The 13,743-nt window shown below is 42.3% G+C and overlaps 1 protein-coding gene across 4 annotated transcripts in view; it reads right to left on the bottom strand.

Annotated features, from left to right (window-relative positions):
- PATJ (PATJ crumbs cell polarity complex component) overlaps positions 1 to 13,743 on the bottom strand; it is a 345,818-nt gene that overhangs the window by 73,597 nt on the left and 258,478 nt on the right. The gene's annotated exons all lie outside the window — the stretch shown is intronic.

Raw genomic sequence — 13,743 nt, 5'->3', positions numbered from 1 at the left:
TAGAAAGAAATTAATTGGCCAACTGATATATATATAAAAAATTAGCCGGGCATGGTGGCGCATGCCTGTAGTCCCAGCTACCCGGGAGGCTGAGGCAGAAGGATCACTCGAGCCCAGGAGTTTGAGGTTGCTGTGAGCTAGGCTGACGCCACGGCACTCACTCTAGCCCGGGCAACAAAGCGAGACTCTGTCTCAAAAAAAAAAAAAAAAAAAAAAAGAAATTCAATTAGAGGCAAAAATCATATCTACAGAAAATACTGTGGGATACAAAGGTAAGTTAGTCCTAAGTTTATCACTCCTCCCATGGAGAAGTACAGTGTCCAGACTTAAGACAGAAGCAAAATACCAAAACATGTGGAGAACCTGTGACACGTAGCTAAAGGGCAATTCAATAACTTAAATAAATAATGACACCAATAAATTGACCAGAATATTTATTTCTGCCTCCTAGCACATCCTATTCTTTATTTGTAATAGGCAAATTTACAGGGGAAATTATCATCAGATGGTTGACTTCAAGGCGTGAACTGCTGCAGTTGGGCTTGGACAAGGCAAGGAAGATAGAAGAGAGACTACTTTGGATAGGAGAAAGGATGGGTTTACTCTGCCCCTTGGTGAATGTCTGAGAGACACCCAGGTGGTGAGGTTCAGTACACAGACGGCAGGTAGCTAACTGATCTGGAAATGAGAAGAGAGGCATGACTTGTATAACAGAACGTTAGGAGTTTGTGATGCTAGCTCCTCAGCTTGACAGTTCTGCAAACCTGAGCAAGTTATTTGACCTCTTCAAATCAAGCCTTAATCTCCCCATCTATGAATAGAAAAAAATTTTTTTTTCTTAGAAATATCGAAAGGACTAAATGAAGCAATATGTGAGTGCATTTTGCACTGTACCTGACAAATAAATATTTAACAAAGATGTCAATGATGATAGTAAATGGAACTGGGCTATGACAGCTCTGTGTTTCTATTGTACTACAGGGCTGGGTCAGTAGAACAATGACATGGACAGGACACTTTCTCCTTTGGGGAATGATGAAATAACTATCTGACCTCCCCTACCCAGGGTTTTCTTCCTAGGCATGCTCACATTCCCTTTCTTCAATAGGCTCCTGTCAGATTCGTAACAATGTAATAGAAAATCATCAGTTTATGTCTAGCTGTTCATTATTATTAGATTAGGTTACACTTTCATCCTGTGTCATCAATTTCCTATTGGTTTCTAACCTGAGAGATTTCAGTACATAATATCCTGAGACTGGAATCTAGGTCCCACAGGTGACTGTGACCACCCTTAGCTGCCTACTTTCTAACTTATTTTTTAGGGCCAGACCTATCTCACTCATTTAGATTCTATTTTCCTCCCTTAGAGGAAAGATCCTAGAACTGCTCCCCTCTTTTAAATTTTGTTCCTAAACAGATTATATAATATAAAATGAATGCAAAAGTTACCTCATCTCATAATTCTTTCCCGAGACCCTGGTGGTGCCCTTTCCATAGCATGAATTAATTTATCACTATTTTTGCAACATTATATTGTATTCATTATATTGTGTCCCATTAGTATGATCAACCTTGTCTTATTTCTTTCTCTGACACATGGTAGAATAGAACATGAGCTTTATAAAGGTTTAATGCTGAATGAATCAAAGTTTGGAAACTTAAACCTTAAATGCACCTGGGTGGATTTCAGAGTCAGCCATGAAAGGAAGGACGCACAAAGAAAGTGACTCTGTGGCCTTCACTTTAAAGGATCACAGTTGAAAAGGGAGAAAAAAAGACATGGAAAGTCAATAAGGCTCATGGGAATTTTAGAATAAAAATTCTAAACTGCTTTCTAAACAGAAACCATCGGTGTTATTACTTCCACTGTGAATCGAATGGCTTGAGGAGCAAAAGTGAGTGCCTCTATTTGAAAATTATACTGCAGATCTGCAATTTGACCTTGTTTTAAATCCCAATTAACCAGCGGTGGGACACAGGAGTTGATTTCCTACCTTACAGATTTAAAAATCCAATTTGCATATCACATAGAAGAACTACTAATTTGGTTTAATTCTTCCTCATCATTCGCACTTGTTAATAGAAAGAAATGGCACTGGAAGAGCTGTCGGAAAATCTGGGTTCAGATCGGTTCCCCTACTTATCAGCAACAGCAGTGCCAGAAACCTTCATTTTTGATGAAAGTGAGAATGCAGTAACAGCTTCCTGAATAAGGGGATGAGAGCAAAGTTGAATCCAACACGTGTTTACTGAGCATATACTATGTGGCAACAGTGAAAAAGACTGACAGACGGAGCCCTGGCACTTGGCACATTTACATATCTGCTGAGACAGACAGTAAAGAAATGATGACAGAAATGATGAATTACAACTGCATGACACACGTGTGAAGGTATGTGGCAGGTAGCAAATGTCTGAAGTGTCAGTTTCCTTCTCCTTCTCCTATCTTGTCTTTAAAAATGTAGAAGGATGAGATGAGGAAATCAGATTTGTGAAAAGCATCTGGTCCAACACACTGTCCCATTTCTTAGACTGATTACTTATAAACCTCCGGGCCAACGGATGGGGCTCGTACATGATGGTGATCATTATGATATCTAACCCTTCCTGACCCTGACCGCGTGCCTGTTCTAAGCCAGGCACATTACACATTTGCTGATGTACACAACAGACCTATGCATTAGATACTGTTATCATCCTCATGTAGGGAGCCTAAATTATTTGCAAGCCAGAACTTTAACCCAGACTCATCTTGCTCCAGAGCCCTTGCTCTTAAGCAAGGAGTAAACCACAAGAGAAAGGGAAAGCACTTTACCTACTCCCAACAACACACACAAGATTCTTAGCCTTGATGCAGTGATTCCATTTTTAGATTCAACATTAGGTCAGATCAAGTCATGCCTACTTATTATGAACCTGGGATGGGAAAAAAAAAATTTATGGTGCTAGCCACTGCAGTGACCTTGGGTCTCTTTGCTTTGTGTCTTGTGTTTAAATATGTATTTAGAATTTGCTAATCACCCAACTATTGCTCCAAAGGAGCTCTTAGTACCTTCAAAGCTGAGGGTTTAGGACATTGGAAGGCGTTGACTTTGCACAGGGGAGCCCTAAATAAGAAGAGTGAGGAGGCATTGTGGAAAAATCATCTCATTTCATGAACTAAACTGATATGACACATTCTTTTCTTTTTTTTAAGGCAAAAGCAACTTTACTCTTTTTTTTATTTTTATTTTTTCTGAGATAGAGTCTCACAGTGTTGCCCAGGCTAGAGTGCCGTGGCATCAGCTTAGCTCACAGCAACCTCAAACTCCTGGGCTCAAGCAATCCTTCTGCCTCAGCCTCCCAAGTAGCTGGGACTACAGGCATGCGCCACCATGCCCGGCTAATTTTTTCTATATATATGTGTTAGTTGGCCAATTAATTTCTTTCTATTTTTAGTAGAGATGGGGTCTTGCTCTTGTCAGGCTGGCTTTGAACTCTTGACCTTGAGTGATCCTCCCCCCTTGGCCTCCCAGAGTGCTAGGATTACAGGCATGAGCTACCTTGCCCGACCCAAAAGCAAGTTTATTGAAGGGAAAATAAAAAGAGGCCACCCTATAAACAGGGCAGCAGCTATCTTTCAGAGCAATAGAGAGTAGCCAGATATGACACATTCTGTCTGCATTATTATGTTGTAATCCTCAGCACAGTACTGTGAGCTCCTGAAAGGAAGCTCTGTGGCCCAGGGAAATCACTCTGGTCAAGAGAAGGGGCTTCCGAGGGGTGTATATAAAAGGCAACGCTGACAATATCCTATGTAACAGAAGGGTCAGAAGTTTGGACTATAGTCCCCAAATCTGGTTGAATTCTGTTCCAAAGCTGGGCCCCTTCTCTCTGGCCACTGTCATTGGACCAACGGTGGACACCTGCACCAAACAATATCATCCCGTAGATCCCCACAGTGGAGCCAAGGGAAGAGAGTCAGCTGCTTTCTGGCGGCGAGGCTTGGGAGCTCTTGGCAGCCAGAGCGGCACCATGCCGGAGAAGCAAGTCTGTGGTGGAAGAGAACCAAATAGATAAGCAGGGACACCCCTGCAAGCCTCAGGTCTCTAGGTCCCACTGTCCCTGAGGCTAAGTGTCAACCCTATCTTGCCTGGACCAGTCCCAGTCTACTTCCTATGCATCTAACTACCTGGATTAGGTGAAATCATATCAGCAAAAGTTCCCACAGCACCTTACCTTGCCTTGCCTTCAATAATACTCATTAGGAATCACTTATCTAAAGTTGGATTCATATCCTGACTGTGATACTTATTACCTGAGTGTCTCTGTGCCTCAGTTTCATTATCTGTAATATGGGGATAGTAATAGGATTGATCTCCTAAAATATACGAATTAATACACTTAGGAATACACTTTGATGTCTGCCAGTGTACCTACCAGAATGCATAATAAATGCCATGAAAGCCTGTTATTCTCAGCAGTTCCCTGAAGGCAGAGACTGTGTCTTTGTTCACTGCTCTATGTGCTGTTCGTTTAGCACAGTGCCCGGGACATACCAGGCTTTCAATATAAACTTGCGTAATTTGTGAAACAGAGAGTTGATTTATAGCTCCTTTGAAAGGTAACATAATCAACACAGGTTTTAGATGATAGGCTCTTAAAATTATATGAACAACTAAGGCTTCCTCAGAAAACTGAAACCTTTACAGACCCAGAAAATATGCCTGAACAGCGCTTGTTTTAGAGAAGCGGTGGGATTCTGGAGAGAGGGCACTCCACCGGGTAACAAAGTCTGAGTTCTGGGCTCTGAGCCGCCATGTTGTTTCACTTCCCTGGGCCCTTAGTGCTAATAATTACGGCTGTAAGATTACTTTCTCAATTTAGGAAAAACCTGATAAGAAAGGGATTCATTCCTTCCGGGCAAATTAAATTTTAAGTTGAGTAACAAGTCTCCACAGTGGACCAGTTACTGTGTTTGGGAGTATATACACTGGCAGACATCAAAGATCTGTGTTAAAAATATGTTGTACCTATATTTCTGTTACCTCTGAGTTAGTGAGGTTACTCTCCCTGTTACCCTCATGCCTCTACAGTACCTTCATTTACTACGCAGAGGGGGAAGGGAATGGAAGAAAAAGCCAAAAGCTTTTCTCTGTGACTTTCATGAAGGAAGTAGAGTTCACTCTAAATCTACTGTCTTTTTAATGCCCTGGAAAGGGAAACGTATCATGTAGGCAGATCTCAAGTGGTTTTCAGAAACACAAGATATAAAGAACAATGAGCTGTGAAAAATGCCACATATTTGAATGCACTTGAACTCTGCCATTGGCAATTTGCATATTGTCACAAACGAGAAGCCAGTGCTGACTCAGACACAATCTCCTGCTCCTTCCAGGGAATTCCTAGCCTCTTGCTTATAGACGCAGTTTTCATATTGGATCTGAAACAGAAAATAAGATTCCTACAGTGACATCTGCTCCCAATAGCAAACCAGAAATCCAGCAGTTCTTGAAGAAGTGCAAATTGGGGGTAAAAATGTATTTTAAGCACACGGTTCAGGACCTTGTTTTAAAAACAAGCCGGATAACACGCCTGGGAATTCCAGCCTGGAGTGAGACCTAACAAGAAGCTCGGAATCATCAGAAATACATTTTAAACTATTTTTCCAAACTTGGATGCCAGCACTTTAAAAACACTTATGAATAATTTTTAATCAAGCACAGCAGTAAAAGTTGATAAGCTGAACCTGTATCAGAAACCATACAGCATATTCTCTTAAAAGCCAAAATTCTAAGTGAACTCATTATCTTCTCCTACAAATCTATTTTTCTACTATTTTTTTTATGAACTAGTGACAATATTAACTTCCTATTTACCCAGGTTTATAGCCACAGGCAGATTTTACTAATTATTCTCTCTTACCTGCTTTCATTTGAAAAGTACTCCTGATTATAGATAGGTACACAACATGAAGCAAAGTAGATTTTTCACAGACCAGAACATTTTCAAAAAAACTTTCTATTCTCACTCTCTCTCTCTCTTTTTTTTTTTTTGCCAAGTAATTAAGACCAAAGAAACAGTAAGTTGCAGCATATGAATTTGCCACTTTATAAGTCAAGAAATGGTTAAGTATCAGGGATTTCAGAGGGTTCGAACCTGGATTTCAGAGGGTTCAACCTGTTAACTACTACTACTAAGCTAACTACTACCATACATTATTACCAAAATGTCATATAGGAAGAACCATTTTAACACTAAAAATTTAGGTAGGACACAGTATAAACTAAAGGACAGCCCCTAAAATTGCACAGATTTAGCTTTAGGAAGAACTCTCTATATGGTTATTATTTTTCATATTTCCCACAGATCACCTGGGTCTACTAATAACTTTTTAGTATCATCTGGGTAAAGGAGAGAGCTTAGACTTTGGAGTATGACAGTGGTTACTTTGGAGTATGACAGTGGTTCGTATCCTGGCTTTTCTACTTATAGGTCACGTGCTCTTTGAAAAATTGACTTCTCTAAACTTCAGCTTCTTTTTTTTCTTTTGAGACAGACTCTCGCTTTGTTGCCCAGGCTAGAGTGAGTGCCGTGGCGTCAGCCTAGCTCACAGCAACCTCAAACTCCTGGGCTCAAGCAATCCTGCTACCTCAGCCTCCCGAATGGCTGGGACTACAGACATGCGCCACCATGCCCGGCTAATTTTTTCTATATATATTAGTTGGCCAATTAATTTCTTTCTATTTATAGTAGAGACAGGGTCTCGCTCTTGCTCAGGCTGGTTTTGAACTCCTGACCTGGAGCAATCCGCCCGCCTCGGCCTCCCAGAGTGCTAGGATTACAACTTCAGCTTCTTGATGGGTTGATACCATCTACCTTTCTGAAAAGCATTATAGCTCATACTGCCTTCGTATATTGAAAGTCAGTGAGACATAAGGGTTCAAATCCTTATTATGGGACTTACTGGCTCTAAGTCTTTGGGCAAGTGAATTAAGCTCTGGAATACTCAGGTCCTTCATCTGAAAGATGGGGCTGATAATAATGCTTTCCCCAAGGGGAGGACAGAGATGGAGATAATATGTTCTGCTCAGTTTCTAACAAATAAATGCTCAATAAATGGTGGAGAGTACTGTTACTGTTATTACTGTTTCCATCAGGATAAATGAGATCATATTTTAAAGTGCCCACTACAGTGACAGGTACGCTTTCTGTATCACAGAGACATCTAAAAACAGACAAGCGTGAACGTACCTCTTTGCCCCAAATTTTCTCTTCTTCTTGCTTCTTTTCTCAGAACCTAGCGTCAGCCGACTAGCCCGTCAGCCACCGTGAGGTATCTGAGAACCATTCTTGCCCCCTCCTCCTTCAGCCTGGCATCCACACGGCCATCGAGTCTATCAATTCTAGCTCTTGCATAGGTGGAAGATCTGTCCCTGTTTCTCTGTCCTCCCTGCCAGATCCCCAATTTAGGTCACTGTCAACTTTATCTCTGTTACTCTAACAGCTTTTTAACTCCCTCCCCGACTTCAGCTTTGACATTTTCTAAGTGATTCTTCTCAAGGCACCCAGAAGGATTTTGTTTTTTAAAAGGCTAATCTCATCTTTATAATCTGCTGTGAAAAACCGCTCCAAAGGCTTCCCTTGGTATAAAGTCCTTTGTCCTGGTCCAGAGGGCCCTCCACCATCCGGCCCCGGTCTACTTGGTGGCTTTCACTGCCTGCTCCTGGAGCCGCGAACCCACCACTCTGTCTGCAGTACGGGACGAGGAACGCAGACGTGGGTACCCATGGGTGGTGGGAAGGGATGCAGGCCCAGATGAGAGAAGGGTGAAAAGGCAGGGGCTGAAATAAACTGGAAGTATACAGTTGAAGGGCAGCTTGGGATACTGGTCCATTTTCAGCAGAAAATGGAAACCAGGATTTTTATGGAAAATCTCCCGATTTATAAAACTTAGCTCAAACATCTTAAGCATACTGTGTAGGCTAAATGAAACACAGTTGTGGGCTGGATCTGACTCCTGACAACCCATTTGTGATCTCTGCATTAGATCAAATGCAGTATGCTCCTGGACATGAAAGAGGGCTTATTGACCTTTTCCTAGAGCTTGACACAGCGCAGGTCCTAAGAAAATGTGTACTGAGTAATGAGAGTTCTGGCACACCTAGATTTCAAATAGGCAAAATCTGGTATTAATAATAGCTACCATTTACTGAGCCATTACTGCGTGCTGAGCGCTAAGAGCTTTACATATAAAATCATAAATGATTCTCACAACAAAGAGGTGAGCATCACCCTCTCAATTTTTGGACGAAGAAACATACGCAGACAGGATAAGTCGCTTTCCCAGGTTAGCAGAAGTAGGATCTAAGTCTGTTCGGACTTCAGAGCCCATAATTTGTATCTGACAGTCTTTTTCATCTGGAAAAGCAAGTACTCCCTGTCCATTTGGAGATACAGGTATCATTTGTAACACTTGACACTGACTTTTCAATAAGGATGCTTGAAAATTTTATATATCAAGTATATCTAGGTAGGGAGTAAAGAGAGCTCCTAAAACGTTGGCATTCTTGCTGATGAGAACTCTGAAATGCTAAAATGCACTGTCAGCTGCAGTGTGAATTTTCATGTCACAGCTCACTGAGGTTAGCGATACGTTAATTCCGGAAGCAATCCATGCTTCCCCAGGCATTGCTACCCTGTAAATTCTAAAATATCCATAAAGAAACTACAGGGTGAATGCTGCCTCGAGCTGATTGGGATACTCTCATTTTTCTATTCTTGCCTTAAGGGTCAGAAATTATATTCCATAATAAAAGACAATAGTAAAGACAAATACCGCTGACAGTTTGAAAAATCAAAACACTTTGAAAAATTTTGAAAAATCTAAAATGTTACTGAGGCAGTCGTACATGAACCAGGTATGTAATGACAAATGTCACTCGGCCCACAGACTGCACTGCTGTCATACAGTTTTACAGAATTGGAAAAGAACACTGGGCACATCTGTTTGGGGCATTTCTAGCAGGGTTGTCATGGGCTGCTGGCCAAGCCCTGGGATAACACTTGTTCTGAAGTCCCAGATGGTGTAACAAGTGCCATTTAATTAGCTCTAGCCCTGTACTTAGAGGAAAGCTTTAAAGAACACATACACAAGGAGGTTGGCCTACTGGGGGCAAGACAGGTAAATTCTTTTACTGGCAACTCTCTGTGAAACTCACCTGGTAAACACATACATGGCCTTGCTGAAGAGTCCAGCATGTTTATAAGATCTTTTGCAAAGACAAATATGAGAATATATATTGTTGCCACCAGCTCTCATGGACAGCCGCTGATGCACTAAACTCCCAACCAGACTGTCACACTGCTCTGCCCTGTCCTATCTGATCACCACAGTGTGGCAACAGTGACTTGGAGTCACCTCCTACAGACAGACCTCTGTGCTTCCCACTGCTGTCAGCCCAGAGACCACCTCCTTCATGTGACCCAGCTCTGCTGACAACTCTGATGTCACGTCCATCTCACCAGTTCTGGCAACCATGGACTTTCAGTTCACCAGACCTCTCTAAGGTCACCTGAAACCCTCCTTTGCTTCTTCTTTGCCCCATTCCCAATCACTGCCAGCTTCTCCTCCAAATTTCAGTTCAACTGTCTTCAGGTCAGCCCTCCTGGACAAGGTCAAATTCCTTTTTATGTGCTCTTAGCACCAAGAACCTCTAGCTCTTAACTTTGATCAAAGTTGAGATTTCAATCTATTTCTGACATTTGTTCTCTCTCCATGAAGACTGTAAGCAACACAAGAGAGGAGATGAGACCTCAGTTTACTTTCAGTAGCATCTCCCACGGATCTGGCATAGGGTGTAGTAACAAGCAGAATGGAAGAACTTAAAATATAAAGTTAGGCATTACTTTTTTTTTTTTTTTTTTTTGAGACAGAGTCTCGCTTTGTTGCCCAGGCTAGAGTGAGTGCCGTGGCGTCAGCCTAGCTCACAGCAACCTCAAACTCCTGGGCTCGAGTGATCCTTCTGCCTCAGCCTCCCGGGTAGCTGGGACTACAGGCATGCGCCACCATGCCCAGCTAATTTTTTATATATATATCAGTTGGCCAATTAATTTCTTTCTATTTATAGTAGAGACGGGGTCTCGCTCTTGCTCAGGCTGGTTTTGAACTCCCGACCTCGAGCAATCCGCCCGCCTCGGCCTCCCAAGAGCTAGGATTACAGGCGTGAGCCACAGCGCCCGGCCTAGGCATTACTTTTGATGGACAAAGAAACCGATCCTTTTCTACTAGGGTGAGGATTTTTAAACACTTCAAAATATTCCAAAAGATTGAGAGACTATATGTGAAGTTACTTCAGCATTTCTGACTTGATTTCAGTTTCTGGATCACCTACATTCCTTCTTCTCTTCTTTCCTCTTCCTCCTGTTTTTTTTAAAACATCTTTATTGAGATGTAATTAACATACTATAAAATCTACCCTCCATAAAACAATGTTTTTTTTAGTATATTCACAGAGTTGTGTGGAGATCATCACAATCTAAGTTTAGAATATTTTCCTAACCTCAAAAAGAAAGTCCATACCCCACACCCCTCTCCACACCCTCAGCCACAGACAGCCACTAATTTACTTTCTATCTCAATAGATTTGCCTATTCCGAACATTTCATATAAACAGAATCATACAATATGTGGCTGTAGCATCACATATCAATACTTAATTTTTTATTACTAAATAATATTCCACTGTATGCATATACCACATTCTCTTTTTCCATTCATCCACTGATGGACACTTGAGATGTTTCCATTTTTGTGGCTATTATGAATAATGCTGCTATGAACATTTATGCATAAGTTTTTGTGTGGATGTATGATTTCATTTCTCTTGAGTATATACCTAGGATGAAAGTGGATCATATGGTAACTGTGTTCAATATTTAAAGGACTGCAAACTGTTTTCCAAACCATCTGTACCACTTTACGTTCCCATAAGCAAAGTACGAGAGAGTCAATTTCTCCACATCCTGCTGACACCTGTTACTGTCCACCTTCTTGATTCTAGCCATCCGAGTGGGTATAAAGTGGTATCTCACTGTGGGTTTGATGTGCATTTCTCTGGTGGTAAAGATGTTGAACATCTCTTCATATGCTTTTTGGCCATTTATATATCTTTGGAGAAATGCCTATTCAGATCCTTCCCTCTGACCCCATACTTTCTTTCTTTCTTTTTTTTTTTTTTTTGAGACAGAGTCTCCATTTGTTGCCCAGGCTAGGGTGAGTGCCGTGGCATCAGCCTAGCTCACAGCAACCTCAAACTCACGGGCTCAAGCGATCCTCCTGCCTCAGCTTCCTGAGTAGCTGGGACTACAGGCATGCGCCACCATGCCCAGCTGATTTTTTGTATATATTTTTAGTTGGCCAATTAATTTCTTTCCATTTATAGTAGAGACAGGGTCTCGCTCTTGCTCAGGTTGGTTTCGAACTCCTGAACTCGAGCAATCCGCCTGCCTCGGCCTCCCAGAGAGCTAGGACTACAGGCGTGAGCCACCGCGCCCGGCCTAACCCCATACTTTCTTTTCTTTTCTTTTTTTTTTTTTTTGAGACAGAGTCTCGCTTTGTTGTCCAGGCTAGAGTGAGTGCCGTGGCGTCAGCCTAGCTTACAGCAACCTCAAACTCCTGGGCTCCAGTGATCCTTCTGCCTCAGCCTCCCGAGTAGCTGGGACTACAGGCATGCGCCACCATGCCCGGCTAATTTTTTATATATATATCAGTTGGCCAATTAATTTCTTTCTATTTATAGTAGAGACGGGGTCTCGCTCTTGCTCAGGCTGGTTTCGAACTCCTGACCTTGAGCAATCCGCCCGCCTCGGCCTCCCAAGAGCTAGGATTACAGGCGTGAGCCACAGCGCCCGGCCATCCCATACTTTCTTAAGAGAGCATCTCGCGCTCTGTTGCCCAGGCTAGAGTGCAGTAGTACGATCATAGCTCACTGTAGCCTTGAATGATTGGGTTCAAGCAATCCTCCCGAGTCAGCCTCCTGAGTACCTGGGACTATAGGCTCGAGTCATCACACCAGGCTAATTTTTAAAAATTCTTTGTAGAGACTAGTCTCACTATGTTGTCCAGGCTAATCTCAAACTCCTGTCCTCAAGCAATCCTCTCACCTTGCCCATTTTTCACATATAGGTTATTTATCATTTTATTATGTTGTGGTACACTGGTTGCTTTTAAATTATTTTAGTTACTATTTATAACACCACGGAGAAGAAGATGGACAAGAACAAAAGAAAAGGCACATTGGCTTTACATTAAAGCAGAAAATTATAGAAACAGACAGGGCTAGAGATCCAAAGGCAGTATCAAGGACAGAGGTTAGATGCTTATAAGAAAGAAAGCAGTACTTACTGCCTCTTTCCTTCCCTTCCCACCTAACTACTAAGCTCCTAAAGACAGCACGCTGTGTGAGCACTTGTCCTTGAACATTTTAAATTAAGAAGCGCTGACAGCTTTGCTCATTGCTGAATCCCCTGCACATAACACTGTGGCTAACACACAAGAGATACTAGATGAATATTTGTTGTTTGAACAAATAGATCACACGATGATATTTCCTCTATTTTCAGAAAGGCTGTCTCCATGAACTACACAGTGTAGAGAAGCTGGGCTTTAGGTGCAAAGAGAACTGGGTTTGGTCCCAGCCATGCCATCTGCCAGCTGTGAGGTCTTAGGAATGGACTTGCCACCTCCCAGCTTGAGTTCCTTATCAGTAAAGCAGGGCTACTAATATGTGCACCAGGTCAAATATGATAACCGGGATGAAGATGCCTGGCACAGGTTAGCTTCTTGGAAAATTTTAGTTTCCTTCATATTTAAAACATCTGTTTGGGCCGGGCGCGGTGGCTCACGCCTGTAATCCTAGCACTCTGGGAGGCCGAGGCGGGTGGATTGCTCGAGGTCAGGAGTTGGAAACCAGCCTGAGCAAGAGTGAGACCCCGTCTCTACTATAAACAGAAAGAAATTAATTGGCCAACTAATATATAGAGAAAAAATTAGCCGGGCATGGTGGCGCATGCCTGTAGTCCCAGCCACTCAGGAGGCTGAGGCAGCAGGATTGCTTGAGCCCAGGAGTTTGAGGTTGCTGTGAGCTAGGCTGATGCCACGGCACTCACTCTAGCCTGGGCAACAAAGCGAGACTCTGTCTCAAAAAATAAAATAAAATAAAATAAAACAAAACATCTGTTTGGAGGTCTATATATAACTTTATTTATAACATAAAAGGTAAATTTTATATCTTTATCTGCTTATGTGCCACTATCTTCTATTCATATGTTAGAGTTCAAGATTTAGACGAAGGGGGATGAAAATCACAAAGTTTAGATGCCAGGGTAATTTTCTCGCTGTGTGCTGACTTTGGTTTTATCCTATATCTGTGTCTCTCTGAGAGGCAACATTAAGCACAGCCTCTAATCTGGATCCAGGCTTCACTGGGTGATTTCTGGCAACTTACTTAATGTCTCAGTGCCTCAGTTTCCTCACCTCTCACACTGAGATGATACTACTACTAACTTCACAGGATTGTTATTGAGTTAAGTGTGTGTGAAGAGCCTGCCTGGCACTCGGGCTCTCTAGCCATGACGGTTCATCTAAGGTGGCCACTTGACTGGATTAAGGGATATCTAGATGGCTGGAAAAGCATTTTTTGGGGGGTGGGGGTGGGTCTGTGAAGGTGTTTCCAGAAGAGAATGGCATTTGAGTCAGTG

Source organism: Microcebus murinus, chromosome 2 (genome assembly GCF_040939455.1).
Source record: "Microcebus murinus isolate Inina chromosome 2, M.murinus_Inina_mat1.0, whole genome shotgun sequence".
NCBI classification, from domain to species: Eukaryota; Metazoa; Chordata; class Mammalia; order Primates; family Cheirogaleidae; genus Microcebus; species Microcebus murinus.
This window is presented reverse-complemented; position numbering and strand designations above follow the sequence as displayed.